The sequence below is a fragment of the Fundulus heteroclitus genome, chromosome 3, assembly GCF_011125445.2.
Source record: "Fundulus heteroclitus isolate FHET01 chromosome 3, MU-UCD_Fhet_4.1, whole genome shotgun sequence".
NCBI classification, from domain to species: domain Eukaryota; kingdom Metazoa; phylum Chordata; class Actinopteri; order Cyprinodontiformes; family Fundulidae; genus Fundulus; species Fundulus heteroclitus.
Window position 1 is genome coordinate 26,058,363 of NC_046363.1, and position 4,300 is coordinate 26,062,662.

Sequence of the window (4,300 nt, forward strand, 5' to 3'; positions counted from 1 at the left end):
CTGATGGTGTTTACTCATTCCTTTTTAAGCCTGTAAGAGAATTTTGCACCGGGCACGATCAGAAGACAAACATTGTTGTGCCATCTGACGGCAGCACCACCAGGAAGCAAGATGGCGACGCAGCTGTAAGAGCCAGTAGACCCACAGACATATATACGTAGACGCGTCATAGGGCGCAGGTTCGTACGTCAACGTCACCGCCATATTGTATGTGGCAGAAAAAAAGTTGAGTTCTGTTATTGTGAACGTGGTTTAGAGAAGATGCCTCATTCCTGTGCTGCAATAAATACACACACACACACACACACACACATATATATATATATATATATATATATATATATATATATATATATATATATGTATATGTGTATGTATATATATGTATATGTGTATGTATATGTGTGTATATATATATTTGTGTGTGTATGTGTTATGAATATAAGGATCAATTTGTTAAATCTAAACATTGTGGTCTTCATTATTTCATAAAACCGTGTTACATGTGAACCTTTAGGAACAGACTTTTTGGGGGAGTATTAAAGAGGTAAAATGAATAATATGAGAAAAAAAGTCCTAGGTTAATAAACTAAAAATAAACAAACAAACACAAAAGTGATAATGTTATGATAAAAACATCATATTATGAGAATTAAGGGGGAATTTCCAGAATAATCACAGTTTGCAGAATTATTTTACTCCTGGAGTAATAGGGCCAGGTTAGATTATTTTAAATATTTTTATTCTTTAGGAGAATAAATTCAAAAGAATGAAAGCTAAAGGGATACGAAAATAAACTTGTAATATTACAAAACAAAAATACTACGAATACAAAGTATATTCAGAGATTAAAGTCCCTCTGATACTGTTTAAGTGACTGAGTAACTGCAGATTTGCCACATTTAAGATGGCGGACGCTCTGACGCATCACAGCATAGGCAGAACCCGCCCAATGACGCGTCTACTCTTATATTATGTCTATGAGTAGACCGCCCTGCAGCGTGTTGCAGTAAAGTGACATCTTGGCAAGGTTGAAGACCAACTCCATCTACAGAGTTAGGGTTAATTTACCTCATTTATTCCTCACTTCGGCTGGGCGTTGCTTGGCTCCATCACAGACAGACTCCTCCATGAATGCTGAATCCCACATCAACATCGCTGCCATATTGGAGTTGACATAGTGGAGCGAGTCAAAGATGCCTCATTCATGTGCATAATTTCTACCAACCGATTCACATCTACTGGCATTACCTTTCACTGGTGAACATTAACATATACTATGAGTTTGAGTCATTATAACGTCATTCTAACGTTGTATACACTGCAAAAAGGGAACTTGAAGTAAGATTTTCTGGAAATTTTTATATTTTTCCTTGATTTGACCAGCTAAATAGGACTATTTACCCCTAAAATAAGATAATTAGATTTCCTGTACTTCAAATAAGATGATGGAGCTTATCTGTTCTCATTTCAAGTGCAAAAATCTTATTCCATTTGCAAATATTCTTATTTTCCTGCTCAAATCAAGGAAAAATATACTAATTTTAAAGAAAATTTTCCATACTTTTAGTTCCCTTTTTGCAGTGTATGTCTGTGGGCTCTATCACTTCCCCTTGTTTACTCATTGCGTGTGCGTGCAAAATGGTACTTTTGGTCATGTGGTTTTGTTGTTGTAAATACACACAAAAGCACTTTCTTTGCTAAGAAATACAGCAAAAACAATGTGTAAAACACAGAAAAACAATATAATAAGCCAACAGGACGTGACAATTTAATCAGAAAACCTCTGTATGTGAACAGAGCGAGCTACTGCCGGTGAAATTCAGTCACATTACATGACTAGGCCCCTTTAAGCTGCCTTGATGTTTGCATTAGATGGTTATTGATGCAGAAGTCGATGACCTATCTCATGATAATCACGTCCTGCATGGCCGAACTTGTTGCACAGTTGATATCCTTTCATGGCGCCACACTGGATCTCCCTGAGCTCCTGGGAGCGACCTGTTCTTTCACGAATGTAAGAAGAAGCAGTCTTCAATGCCTGGATGCAGGAGTTTTAATACGCCTGTGGCCATGAAAACGATCACAAAAACCTGAATTCAATGACTGTGGCCTGTGAACAATTATTGTTGGCAGCATAGTTTGTCCTTTTAGCATATCTGAGTTGTTCGTGCCAGCAAGTGACTTAGCAAATTCCTTCCCCCCACCTGTTGACTTTGAAATATTGAGAATGAATAACTATTAAAAAAAAAAAAAAGTAGATATTTCTTAGTTTGGGCCTCCAATAAACATATTTATGTTTAAAACAAGGATTATACATGTAAGTCTACAGAAGTGTTGTTTTGAAGCTACTTCCATCCATCATGATGCACAACAGGCGATTAAATCTAATCATTAGAAACCCAAAAACACACTCTCAATCCATTTTTAGGTTTTCTGAAGAGGTTTTTAAGATTTACAGGACCTATTTGTTCAAATGAAACTCTGCCCCAAAAGAGGAGGGCATTTAAAGAGCGTCTCTATGGCACGCTGCACCCCTCCCCCCCCATCTTGTTGTTGTGCTCCTTTGACAGCCAATGACGTCCATTGTGGGTCATTACAGAGGACGACACAATGTGAGACGTGCAGCCTTACGCCACTAGATAGCACTGTTAAACACAAACTGGGTTACCTCCACTTAACACCCCAACGCAGCAGGAAGGATGGCTGAGACACGACAACTCCACAGGGTTTAGTACCAGGAGACATAAAATGCTTTTATTATTATGGATATAGAGGCAAAAATGTTTGAGCGGACATTCTATGGCATTGAGTTATCGCTGTTTTTTTTTTTTCCTCTCCCCCCTCGATGTCTTGCTTATCAGATGCACGCCGTCAGAGGCAACAGGCAAAGGTTACAGGTCATGCAAACTAGATAAATAACTCTTTATGTGTACCTTTGCTATAAAGTTAATCATCCACTGGCAATAATGTAGTGCCTTTTAGGTAGAAAAAGTAAAGAGGGAGAAAAATATACATACGGTATGTAAACAGTCAAAGAAATTGCACTTTTTTTTTGGCTCGTTACAAGAAGCCACACTACTGAAAGAGAGCACTGGTAAACCGAGGAAAAAAAAAAAAAAAAAAAGTTACAGTCACACATCGTCTGACCAAAGTACGCTCAGCTAAAAAAAAAAAAAAAAGAGGCAAAAAATATGTAACTCTACAAAAAAATAAAAAAATAAAAAGAGTAAAAACCATATACAACCATGTCAGTTATAAGGATATATTGGTCAGCTGTATATACTGTTAAAAACGTCTCAGCAAAAAAAAAAAAAAAAAAAAAAAAATTTAAAGATCTGACCGGTAGCTTTTTATGCGTTACGCTAAATTTACACTTCTACTGCCGATGAAAGAAAGACAGGTCTACGTACTGTACATTCACATAAAACCGAAGGCTTGTTAATCCAACGCTCCTAAGATGAGAACAATCTAATATGCTTTTTGTACAGAAAAACAAAAAGTCCTCAAATATTCACAAATTAATAATAATAATAATAAAAAAAAAACTGGAGTACTTATATAGTCCTTATTAGAGGAGATATTGCTTTTAAAGACCACATGAGCTCGCTTTTACACATAAGACGACATGGCACTTCTACAGAGCATTTTGGGGTAAATCAGTTCTTGAATCCCTTTCCCCACCCGACCCTCCCACCCACCAACCCACCCATCGATAAACCCACCCACCCACCCGCCACCACCTCCGAACACATTCTGATTGTCAGTGCTCCGAAGCGAAGAGGGAAACACTCTCAAAAGGCAGTCTGGAGTAAAGAAAACCATCTCCCCCCACCCTCTCTCTTTTTTTTTTTCTCTCCTTGGAAGCAATACTGAAAATAGTTCAACGATAAACATTCCTGTCATTGATATATTCTCTCCATTTCTATAGCAAACAACACTTCTTTTTTCACTTTTTTGTTTAAAAAAAATAAGCTCTTTCTCAAAACCTCATTAGAAATTCATCTTGCAGCAATGCCAAAATTCCTATTGCTAAGCTCTTCCCACCCTCCCTTTCCCCTATTCACTGGTACATGGCAGACAGTCTTGTTAAAGCGAGCAAAAAAAAAAAAAAAAAAAAAACCCTTAACACTGTCTGTTTTTTTTTAGCATTAACTGGCTCACTTCTCCTTGTACCATTTCCCAAAGGTGCAATGTGACTTTGAAAGCTTAACGAGTAAATGAGGGTTCAATTTTGACCTACTTAGGGGGAGGGGAGGGGGGGGGGCTACATTTACGTTTGCTTTCCCCTCCCCGGGCG